Consider the following 12839-nt stretch of genomic DNA (forward strand, 5'->3'; position numbering starts at 1 on the left):
GGGGTGGGATATAGGGTACCTATATCCCTGTAAGGGGTGCTAGCACCACCTTACCCAGACTACAGTAGTGGTCTGGTGGTGTCATTTTGTATGGCTGTCCCAGGGTGGCACGATAAGTGCTGCAGCCCTGGAAGGCCTACTGAGGGACCCATGCCCTGGGTACCTAGGGTACCATCTACAAGGGACTGCCAGGGTATCCTCAGTATCCAATTGGTTTGTACCTAGGGTACTCACATTAGTTTTAAGGAGAAAGCAGATAGGTTGGGGTCCTGGATAGCAGGATCCCAGCCAGACTAGTCAAAAACCACTCAAATACCAGGCAAAAAGTTGGGGGCAACCATATAGTCAGATTCCACCTTCCTACAGGTGCCTATTATCACCCTTATTATTTGCCCTAGTATTGGAACCATTGGCCTGCATTCTCCGGCAGCGTTAGGCTCAGGTTGCGCTGCGTTTTCACCAGCGACCCCTGGCAGTCTCCATGTACGCAGACAACATGGTGCTGTATGTGCGTGAGCCAGAAACCCATTTAGCACAGCTTATCCAGGAATACATAAGATTCTAATAGCACTCTGGCATTGGGATCAACTGGGCTAAATCACTCATATTGCCTCTCACAGATTGCATGCCACAGCTATCACTGGATTACCCATTGGAGTGGTGTAGCGACCCAGTGAAGTACTTGGGGATTTGGATTCACCGGGATCAGCAGGTGGTAGTTCAGCAAAATTTTGGTAGAGCAATCACACGCCTTGAGGAACAAGTGACTCGTTGGATAGCCCTACCGCTATCTTTGATGAAAATGGCGATTCTTCCGCGTTTTTTTATACTTATTTTTAAATGTACCTGTGCACCCGACACAACATTTTTTCGATACACTTCGTTCCTTATTAATCGCACTTGGGGTGGGAAAAAGCCGCAAGTTAAATGGGAAATCTTAACTCTCCCCTACGAGCTGGGCGGGTTCACTGCCCCAGACTTTCAGCTATATTATCTTTGTGCGCAGGCACACTATGCCTATTACTGGCAGCAAGCTCCTGATTACATACCACACGTAGCGGCAGTACACCAGATACCACTCAAAGCCATAATCGTTAACCAGCATACAGTTTGACAAGGGAGAAATAGACAGTACAAACCACAGCCAGGGCAAGGCAGGCACTGGGGAAACGTGCGAGTAAACTACCACTCTATGCGCCAAATATGCCGCTCCTGCATCATACAGCCCTTTCGGTGACGGGAGACCCTGGTGCACTCAAAATTCTCCATGAAATGGGTCTGTCTATTATGGCGGATGCTTTTCCTCAGGGTCGGTTTGTTGAACCCGCTACTGTTATTGGGGACGGGAGGAATGCTGCAGTGCAAACATTTGTATACGCAAGATTGCGCTCGGCTACGTGTGCGTTATACCCTCAATTTTCGGCTGAACCCCCCACGCTGGCGGCACTACAGCTCCTTTACACCACTCCGACTCTGGTTAAGCTAGTCACACAATTATATCGAGCCTCACAGAGAGAAGGGGCCGATGCAAGTGGAAGCTCATTAGAAAAATGAACTGCATCTCTCCCTGAACCACTTTCAGAGGAGGACTGGGGCACCTGCTGTAAACTGACGGGCGGCTATTGGCAAATGCCAACCTACGACTGGTACATTTCAAGTATTTGCACCAAATGTACTATACACCTGCTCAGTTGTATAAATATGGTTTAAGTGAGGTCGCTAATTGTAAAAGATGTGGTGCCCCAGATGCTGACTTTTGCCATTTGGCGTGGGCTTGCCCAAAAGTATTCTCGTTCTGGGAACAGGTCACAAGAACTCTACAATTGATGGTGGGGCCACCCATAGCATGCACACCCCAACTGTGTCTGCTAGGCAATGTTACAGTTGTTAAGGCCTCTATTAGGAGATTGGTGGCGATAGAGATTTTACTTGCCAAACGTAGTCTCTCTATATGCTGAGGAGGTAGAAGGGCACCGACTGTCAAATCCTGGTTGCAAGACATGGTATATTGCTGGGATCAACTCACCTGTTATTATGAAGAAGAGACCAGTGCGTCAAAACCTCGAGATATATGGAGCCCTCTTACTTCCTATCTGTTAACTGTACCTGATTTTGATAGCTATGACACCAGCTGTATCATTTCTCGTTGATCAATTCTGCATCATATTTAGCATTATCCCTTTATTTTTGGTAATGTTTTTGCTTGTCTCATGTCTAATTTGATTTGTAGCTCTGTACTATGCTGTAATGATATTTGCAGTGTGTACCCAACAACTGCCCATACATATGTAATGTTTGTTTTTCCATTTGAAAAAAACGAATAAAGAAAAAAGCCAAAAACATGTATTTAATATCTGTGGGTCATTCTTGAGTATGCGTATCTTCTCTACGTCTGAAATGTCCTTTTCTAGGGATTGTAATTTCCCATTTGCATCTTTAGTCATATTTGATTTGATTTTTATAACAACTCCCCTAATTGTAGTTTTCTTATGCAATGTCACAAAATAATTCCAACAGCTCAGGCCTGCCTCCAGCTAAAAAACAATGCACATTGGTCCGACTTTGAGCTAATGTCGGAAAATGAGGTCTTCAGTATAATTTCTAACCTAAAACCTTCCTCCCACACTATGGACCCCATCCCATCCACAATCATAGAAGAACTCAACCACACCATTTCCCCTTTCTGGACAAAAATCATCAACGCCTCTCTCACCTCAGGCTGTGTCCCAGACTCCCTTCAACTTGGACAAATCACACCCATTCTCAAAAAACCAGGGACCGACACTAATGATCTCAACAACCTCAGACCTATCTCCAACCTCCCATTCCTTGCAAAAACATTGGAGAAATGCACCAACTCAACAAACACATTCATGAGTTCAACCTCCTCGACACCTTTCAATCAGGGTTCAGGAAAGGCTGTAGCACGGAAACAGCTATGCTCAACGTCTGACGATATTCACAAGACTTTAGATGAAGGTGATGCCTGCCTACTCATCCTTATTGACCTATCTGCGGCATTCGACACAGTAAATCATCCAGCGCTTCTGGAGACCTTGTCGAAGCGCTCCGGCATCAATGGCACAGTACTAAAATGGTTCACCTCCTTCCTGCAACACCGCTCACAACAAATTAAAATCAACTCCTGTCTCTCGAAGCCAACAAAAGTCACACTTGGGGTCCCGCAAGGCTCGATCCTCTCCCGGCCCTCTTCAATCTTTTCATGGAGCCCCTTACAATCATCTTGAAAAAAGCTGGAGTGAATTACCACCTTTACGCTGATGACACCCAAATCTATTTCAAAATCAAGTCTCCCAGCGACATCCAACACCTCAATGCCACTCTAACCGAGATCCAAACTTGGTTCAACGCTAACCACTTAAAGCTCAACCCGGATAAAACAGAACTAATCCTATTCTCTCCAAAAAGCAACCATCGTCCAATCCAAGAGTGGCTCAAGAATCTGGTCGCCCTAAACTGCCCCATCGTCCTATCCGACTCAGTTAAGTCTCTAGGCATCACCCTTGACAAGAACTTATCTATGGAGGCCCTCCTCAAAAACTCTGCAAAATGTGCTCTTTTCTCTCTAAAACACCTCAAGAAATTGAAACCTTTTCTTCCCCATGATGACCTCAAGACAGTAGTCCAATCCCTAGTTCTCTCTAAAATAGACTATGGGAATGCCATCCTAACAGGGACTCCAAAAGCTCACCTAGCCCCTCTAAGGGCAGTGTTGAACATGGCCGTTCGACTCGTATCTGGAGTAAAAAGATTTGAACATATCACGCCAGCTCTCAACTCCCTCAACTGGCTTCCCATGGAAGGGAGGTGTATTTACAAACTGGCCTGCATCACACACAAAACCCTTCACTCTCCGGCCCCTAACTACCTGAACAACAAACTGGTAAGAGCAGGTCAATCCAGAACGCTGAGAAGCTCCAACTCACTCCTTTTTCCTCCGAAACTGAAAAAGAAAACCACATAATACCGATCGTTCTCTGGCAACGCTCCCAGGATGTGGAACACTCTCCCTAGAGTCCTCTGATGCAACCCCTCCTTCTCCTGTTTCAAAGGGGACCTGAAAATCCATCTCCTTAACGAATACTTTCCTGACCAACGTCAACTAACCTAGACTTCAATATCCGAGTTTACTCCTCTCTTGACATTCAAGGATAGTTGGTGACCGGACTGTGTTAACCACCTTATCTTCCATGCTGTATTTTTATCATCCCTGGTTTGCTTCCCTACTGCCTGCCTACTATGTAATGCAATTTCTGTCTGTTTTTTCTTTACAGTATGTATGTAAAGCGCTCTGATACCTACGGGTCAAGCTAGCGCTATATAAAACTTTTAAAATAAATAAAAAATAAATACATTTGTAAATTGATGCATAGTATTGAATAGTGTGTGTGTAATAAATAAACTTTTCCTTTTTAAAACGAAAAAGTATAGACTGACCAATTATTGAGTGTTATTTCTGCATACTGGTAAATGGCGATTACTAGCCCACACCACCTCCTTGAGTAAGCCTTAGACTGCTCTGCAACGCTACCCTCTGAGAGTCAAGCTCTACAATAGGGTGTTTGGTTCCCAGTGAAGGACAAATGTAGACACAGATACTGACTCGTTTTCCAACATTGGTGTCTAGCTGTGGGAAACATAGTATCCCATTCTGGTACAAATGTATAGCATTTGATAATTCCAGTTGTGCCACACATTGCCTATGCAGTATTGAGCAAAAGATAGAGCACAAGGCTGAAAAGGGCTCAAAGGTTTAGTTGTGTGAACTAAAAGTATGGGAAAGGAAAGCCCTGCCCACATATGTCATGTGAAGATATTATGGTTTAAATGGTAAACTGTATTGATATGACTGAGTTATGTTGATTATGTGATGGCAGGATTGTGTTTTCCAGGAAATTATTGCATACAAGTGTTCTAAGCCATATTGTACCCCTTTGAACCCTAACCCTACATACACTACACCTGCATGAGGAGGGTGTCTTCTCAAGAGGTATAGGGACAGCAACTGATAGACATCACAGATTAGGGTGTAGGGGGGGATCGGACTTTGGGGAGGACAGGAGAAGTAGGGGGTCCTGGGAAATTGTTATGGGCAGGGTGGGTTTCCACAGAAAGGGCCCTAGCTAGCCTTTCCCCGCTGAAATTTTCTTGCCATTGGTGCAGGCCAAAACCACTGGAAGGGTGTGGCAGGAGGTTTCTTAACGCCAGGTAGTGACACCCCAGGGGTTCCAATAGTGGGGGACCCCAAGAAAAATTTCCCACAGTAGGAGAAAGGTGCGGTAGAGTTGTGTGTCCAGCAGGCCCGCAGGTTAACAGGTGGGGAGGGTGAGCAACCCAGGGGTGGCCCATGGTAGTGGGTGGCCCCAAATGAGGTTAGTTCTCGAGCTAGGGTGTGTGGTGGTAGCCCCTAGGTTCTCTAGGTGGGCAAGGTAACTGACCCATTGGGGATCTGAGAGGGGTGATGTGCTGCCTAGATTCCAGGTGAAGGGTTAGTGGTGGACCCGGCGGTGTCAGGGTCGGGTAGGTGGTTACCTAAGGAAGCAACAGGATAGCTTGTGTTGTGAACCTGAGGTGGTGGCTGGGGCGATGCCTGGCCAGTGACCAGTCAGGTAGGTCCTGGGGAGTTGGACCCCAGGGCCGGGAGCATGGGGGTGTTCCCCTGGCGTGATACAGGAGGTGAACGTCTGCCAGGTAGTACCAACCTGAAGACAGGTGGGGCCCATCTTAAGTGAAGGGCCCCTGTGCTTCAGAGGAGTGTGGTGCAGGCCACCCAGGGATCATGAGGGTGCCTGGACAGTCTCTGAATAGGCTGCAGGGAATCCAAGGAGGGCTCTGAGAGGTGGGCCTGAGTAAAGCTGACTCCGGGCTCACAGGCTCTCTAAAGGTACTCCGGGATGAAAACGCATCTCTCGGAGGGAAGAGTGCATAGGCCGCGTTCTCGCAGCGAGAACAAGGAAGGGATTTAAGTTCCCGGGGTAGTCTCCGTGGGGAGCTAACAACGGGGGGATGAGCTGTAGGATGTCTGACTAGGTACCCTCAGTGTTCCTTCCTGGTACTGCCTGTGTGGTGGTGAGGCCTGTCTGAGGTCCTATCAGGGATCCAGGCCAGTGGCCAAAGGTGCTTTTCTGTGAAGGAAAGGGTGGTGGCAGCTGAATGACCCAAGCGAAAGGCTGAGCATGAGTGTTGGGAGAGGTTGAATCTTTAGGTGCAAGGACCAAGAGAGAGAGGGTACTGGTTGGAATAATCTTCCAAAGGGGGACCAGCTAATGACCAAGGAGATTGGCTCTAGACCTATCCCCGGTGACCGAATTGGAGCTGAGGCACTGTACCTTTGTCCAGAGCGGTGGTAGACAGTGTTGGGTGACCAAGGGCAAGGTAGGCCTAGTTCGGCTCAGTCCATGTAGACCGTGAGTGACCTAGAGTTACCTAACATAGAGCCAGGAGGTTTCCTAGGGGAGTCTGGGATCCCTGTAAGGGGTGAAGGTCTCATGACTGGAAGGAGTAGGTGGTCTTAGTGGATAACTGGTGAGTAGGGGGGGGTCTAGTCAGAACCCTTAATAACTGGTAACCGCTGACTAAGGGGGAAGAGTACCCATGCATAGTGGCCATTTCTCCCCCGTAGGAATCAGCTGGGTGCGGCTTGTGTTAGAAGGTGGTTCTGACCATCTGAGCCACCCGGCTATTTTGCTTTTTGAGCACCTAATTTGAGCTTTTACTGTGGGAGAGCCCGATAAGCTAGGACTCACCCACAGTGAACTCATGATGAAACGGACTGCATGTGGATTGCACCGGTGTCCCCTTTGTGAGAGAAGGATGCCGCGCTGCAGCCGGAGTAAGGGGCACCGGACTGGTAACATGTAGACACGTGTACACCCATGTACAGGCTGCGTGGTTGAAATTGTCGTGCGCAGCCCAGGAGCAGGTACAGATAGAATGGCGTAGTAGGAATTATGTAGAGTTGGGTGGTGACATGGAATAGGCAATATAGTATGGGAAGACACATGTAAGGGAAAGTCAGTGTGCTTTACTGTTTTCACTGTAGGAACACTCCATTACTCTCCTATGAAGATGGGGACCACATGGGATAGTTTCACTTCCCTAGGGGCTACAAATTAGAGACGTGCACCAAAGTACACTGTACGTTGTGTAAAAAGTATTCTGCTGAGTCCAAAGCCATATCTGTTCTGCTTATGGGTCATCCAGAAAGGTCATTCATCTGACTCTGCTCGTAACCAGAGCCTGGCTGGGTGTGACCCTGCCAGGCTGGATTAATTGCCTTCCTCCCCAAAGGAGTAGCTTCAGAGGCCTAGCCCTTCACTGCAAGCATTCCAAGGGCGAAGGAGCTGCAGGGTATCCACCAGCTGCTGGCCAGGCACCAGGCGTCGCCTGGGCCATAAGGGCAGCAAGGTGGGGGGGGGGAGGGTTTTCAGAGACCATGTGGCATGAGACTCCTGGAAGACGCCATTTTGATCTATCCCAGAGGCCTGTGCAGGAAGAAGGGAGCAGGGGCAGAGAGGTGATGTGTCGCTGCAGGATAGGGCAGATGTGCCTCCCTGCCAGCTCCCTCAAAATTCTTTTAAAAGGTCTTGCACAGTAAAAGGAGCTCTCTCTGGGGTGTGGTCTTGCTGAGGAAGACTGGTGCTGGAGCCTGGTGCAATGGTCAGTTGGAAGGAAGAACCCCCTGACTGTCCTAGGACTCTAGACTGAGCGTTGGTGGGAGCCCAGGGCTAGTGGAGAGGCCTGGGGCTCCGCGCAAGGAGAGGCCCCTAAGGAGAGCCAGGTGAAAGGCTGGGAGCCAGTGAAGACAGCTCCCTGTTGAGTTCACCCCCTTGGGAGCCAGGAAGGTGGCGAACAGAGCTCCAGGTGGCTGGGGCTGGCCATCAGGCGTGAGAAGAGGCCAAAATGGTGTAAATCGGTCCCCGCGGGGCTGAGTAATGCCCCCCAGAAGGTAGGCGACCTTTGACCTCTAAAGGGACCGATGACGAAGCGTGCGGGGCTTCCGCCACTGGTCTTAGATGTGCCCCCTGGGTGGGTCAGGTCCTAGGGGCTGCCCCAATGAGAAGTAAAGTCAGGGAGCCCCATCACGCTCCCTGTGAAATTGCCCAAGCAGAGCGCCAGGAGCCCACTCTGGCCCCCAACTACACCGGCGGTACAGGAGCACCATCACACCTCCCTCAAAGAGATCTTTGGGGCCCGGGACCCCCAACTCTGGACCCCTTCGAAGAGGAAGCCGGGGAGCGCCATCGCGCTCCCCTCAAAGAACTCAGGGGCCCGGGATCTCCAACTCCAGGCCCAGGTGACTGCGGTGCAGAGGAAGGGGGGTGTGCAGTCATGTGGGCCCCCCCCTGGTGGGAGAAGACAAAGCCGGGGAGTGCCGTCGCACTTCCCGCGAAGATTTTCCTTGGGGCCCGGGACCCCAACTCCAGGCCCCGAAGCCCAGGCAGAAGCACTCCCCGTGAAGATTGCCCGGGATCCCAAACTCCGGGCCCCGGTGTGCTGAGGGAGGAGGGGGGACTGCCGCTGCACTAGCGGGAAGGAGTGCAGTCGCTCTCCCCCTCCCTCCCCTACCAACCCTCCCCACCTTCAGAGGACCCGCCAGTCGAGGAGCAGCCTCCGTGTCTGCCCGCAGGAGCAGGCAGACCAAAATGGACGCGTCGGCTCCCGCGGCCGCACATGAGGGTGCGGGCCATACGGGGAGCAGGCAGAAGCAGCCAGGGGTAGGCTCTCGAGCTGCAATCAGCTCACCTGTGAAGAAAGGGGACTGGGTGTGAGCGGGCCACCAACAAGTGCAGAAGCGGCATGAGGCCACCAACTATGGCAGCGCAGATCTCCTGGAGCAGTGGGGGAGCCACTGCTCTATTATTCACGCCCAGTGAGAGCACCCCATAATGCTTTGCAGACCCGGACCAGCATACGAGGAAAAGTGGCTTGTTCTGTGTGTGATGACCCCAGGAGGAAGTGGTCACCACTCAGTGATTGCAAAGGTGCAGGGTGAGCTGCAGGAGCACGCAGACTCCCCAAGCACAAAGTTTGGAAGTCCCTACCCTCAGTCTCTGGGGGATTTAAAAGAAAGGACCCCTCAAGGGTTAGCCATGGTTATTAAAGCTAATCCAACGCTGGAACTTTTGTTCTGAAGCTGGTAGTTGAAGCTTGAGATTGCACAAAAGGGTGTAAGGTTAACTTGAATGCTCACTGAAGTGACACCCCATAGAGGTGGAAAGGTGAAATTGCACAGTGGTGCATTTACATGATGTGTTTCATTCCGGGACTGGAAGTCACATGTGAATTGTGAAAGCGTAAGCAAAGTGGGGTTACATTGCTGGACATTCCTGCTAGAATTTCAGGCTGTACATGCTTAATCCTGAGATTGTAATGGTGATGTATTTTAGGGGCTTCAATTGCAATCCATTATAACTGTTATCTAATATGATAAGTACTGTCATTCTAAGTGATGCCTAAACATGTTTTCTTGCCACTGCTTTAGGTGAACAACCCAGACTGTCAGTTAGTATGAGATGTTCAGTCAGGGTTATGTGTCACCATGGCAGATGTGCCTATTTTAAATTTTTGTTGAGATAATGTGGTGGGTCGCCACTGGGATGCTGCCATTGGGCAGGGCCCTCACTCCAGGTTGTGGTCAACCTACTGCATTAGGGGGCAAGATGATGTGCATACATGGTAGTGGTGGTATTAGACCCCCGCCCCGCAGAAGGGGCGGCAATGTTATGCAATGTCACAAAGTAATTCCAACAGCCTTTGTACATTTGTAAATTGATGCATAGTATTGAGTAGTGTGTGCGTGTGTGTTTGTGTGTAATAAATATACCCTTTTTTATAAAGAAAAGTATAGACTGGACAATCAATTATTGAGTGTTATTTCAGCGTACTGGTAAATGGCGATTACTGGCCCACACCACCTCCCTTGAGTAAGCCTTAGACTACTCTGCAACGCTACCCTCTGAGAGTCAAGCGCTACAAGGGGTTGGTTGGTTCCCAGTGATGGGCAAATGTAGACATGTTATTTGAGCAGGCTTCACAAATACTGCCTCGTTTTCCAACGCTGCAAGATAAGGAAACTTCTTTCTATAAGCCATTAAAGAAAAAGGTATATCTTATCAACTACAAAACAAGGTAGGTAACACTTATATTTAAACTAAAACATGACTATTAACAAACTTAGAAATATAAAATAGCAAATAAATATTTACACACTTTCCAACTTCTCTTTCTTACACAGACCTCCTAAGACATTTGCAACTTGAAAACCTTAATAGGGGGCCCATAATTCCACCAAGTCCATAACTGAATACAGAATGTCTCGAAGAGACAGCGCAAGCGCTGCCTATGCTAGATCTAAAAAGGGAAATGTGATCACTAAAGGTGTTTCAGCCCACTGAGAAGCTAATCATGGAAGCGTTAAACCTGCTGATACATAAATATAATAAATAAAAGGACCTTTACCGGGGCCCTTAAAAGCTGGGGCACCCTTTGCAGAGTTCAGTACTTTAGACTCAGCAGGTTAACTAAATTAAAATACTGGGTGTGAGAAGTTGGCCTGGCATATGCTGTTCCTAGTTATAGGGACACCTTGCACCAGTCCAATTCGACTCTTATTGATGATAGGTTTAAGACAACCTTTAAAGAAAGCTATCCTAGTGGTAGCTGTGGAGAGCAGCCTTCAGGCTAAGTCTTGAAGGAGTGTTAATCTTATTGTTTTACCATAATAACCTCTTGAATATCCAAATGAAAGAGTAGCCCACACAGGTATATATATAAAATATATGTATTTATTCTAGACAGAATCCCACAGTCACTTTATGTGGCTAGTGGCAAAGTTAAATTTCAAACAAGCATTTATAAACACAATAAATAGCACAGAAATCCATGGGCCCCAGGGGGGGACCAAACCATATACTAAAATAGTGGTATAAGAACCACGACAATTCTACAGGCAATGCCTAGGGCATTCAGGATCGCTTGCCTCTTCAGAATCCACCCACGGTTAAGAGGAAGGGGACCCACGGGAGGCGTGTGCAGTGCGAGAAGCTGCTATCGGGATCGCAATGTTAGCCTATGGAGAATGTCGCGGTTGAATAATTAAAGGTTAAGGACACTTCTAGCAACAGTACAAAGTTAAGGCTTGAGACTTAAGGCTTTGGAGAGCCCACCACCACGGGAGTACCGAAGTACCACTGTTACCTGCCCCAGGGAAGCCGGGTGCATAGGTCGATTCTGGTGTCGGGTCGCGGGCTGATTTTCTATGGAAAAGTAGTCCAAACTGCTGCTAGCTGAAAGCGTCGTTGAAGTCGTGAAGATTAACGTTGAAGAGAAGATAAAGATGAACCTGAAAGCAGAGGGGACAGAGTCTGGGTCACAGCACAGTGACCAGGGAGCTCACAGGAAGGAGCTCGTGGATGTCGGGTGCTTCAGGTGTGGAAGGTACAGCTGGGCTCTGCAGTCACGGGCTCCGGGAGGCTTCAAGGAAGGCCAGCTTCTGGAGGGCAACTGTCCCACGTCGGATGAGGGTCGCTGCGGTGTTAGTGTCCCGATTGGATCCACTAAGCATTGGCAACCGCAACCCACGCGAGATGTACAAAGCAGCTGCTGGTGCAGACCCACGAGGTCTGAGGGTGCTCTCCTTTGCAGGGAGCGTAGAGCAGGCCTGGAGCAACCAGGGGAACTCTTGGAAAAGTAGATTGTCCTCCGTCAGGGCCCACAAGTCGAGAGACAAGGGACCGCGGAAGGCAGCAAAATGGAGTGCGTAAAAGGGCTCCCACGGGCCACCGGAGTGGACTAGGGGGCTGAGCTTTGGCACGGATGCTGCTTGAAGGTTGGCTCAGAAATGGGCCAAAGCACAACTTCTCCACTGGTCGGGGGCGTGTGTTATGCAAGAGGTGGCCGGGGTCTCGGGGTATGCAGGGATCTCAGCACCCACGTGGTCCACGGTGCTCAGACTTGCTGGGCACGCTCACAGGACTCTGGGATGCACTGGAGACCCACCTCAAGGTTGATGGAAGGCGTCGAAGTTCGTGAGAGCAGCGAAGTTCCAACCTGGTATCTTGCAGTCTTTTAGGTGCCTGCCAAGCAGGGGGATAACTCCTTTATCCCAAGGGAGATTTCTTCAGTCAGCTGGGCAGCAGCTCGTCGAAGATCAGTTCTGTGAAGTCCTGTACGAATCTAAGGCTCTAGGGCAAAGTTATTCCCATATATCCCCCAGATTAGGGGATGGTCCAAAATAGAGCCTACCAATCAGAGTAGAGGCGGGAAAGGGTGGCTACACCCACTCCCCTTTGTGTGTTTCCCGCCTGGGCGAGGGGCAGGATGCCCCTGAACCGGTTCCAGGCGGTGTATGCAGAATTGGGGCTCTGCAGCTGCCTACGTGCAACTCTGAAAGGACATTTGGTGCACCCACCCTGTTCCAATCCACATATCCTGTCTGGGGAGGTGCTGGCACCTCCCTGCCACAGGAGCCCTATTGTCCAGATGGCGAGGCTGGGGTTTTCCCCAGCAACAGCCAGCCAGAGTCGTGTAGGTGGCGGACAGTAGCCATTTTGTGGTACATGTGCACTTTTAAATTGGTGTCTAAATTCTACCGCTTTTCCCATATCACCCTCCTAGCAAGGGGGAATCGTGCCCCCATGCCCATGGCTGGGCTGGGGGTATGATTCCTTCATGTTTGACACCAAACACGATATGGTTCTGTGTAGCCATTCTCAAGTTATCACGATGACGCGATTCACTTATAATGCGGTTAAGAGTATATGGTATGGCTACACTACAAACAACCCAGTAACGGTTTTACGAAGGTTGCAGAGAGG

At 49.5% G+C, this 12839-nt stretch overlaps 1 protein-coding gene across 1 annotated transcript in view; it reads right to left on the reverse strand.

Annotated features, from left to right (window-relative positions):
• Window positions 1-12839, reverse strand: part of KIRREL3 (kirre like nephrin family adhesion molecule 3) — a 4147526-nt gene that overhangs the window by 991823 nt on the left and 3142864 nt on the right. The window lies entirely within an intron of this gene.

Source organism: Triturus cristatus, chromosome 3_2 (genome assembly GCF_964204655.1).
Source record: "Triturus cristatus chromosome 3_2, aTriCri1.1, whole genome shotgun sequence".
NCBI lineage: Eukaryota > Metazoa > Chordata > Amphibia > Caudata > Salamandridae > Triturus > Triturus cristatus.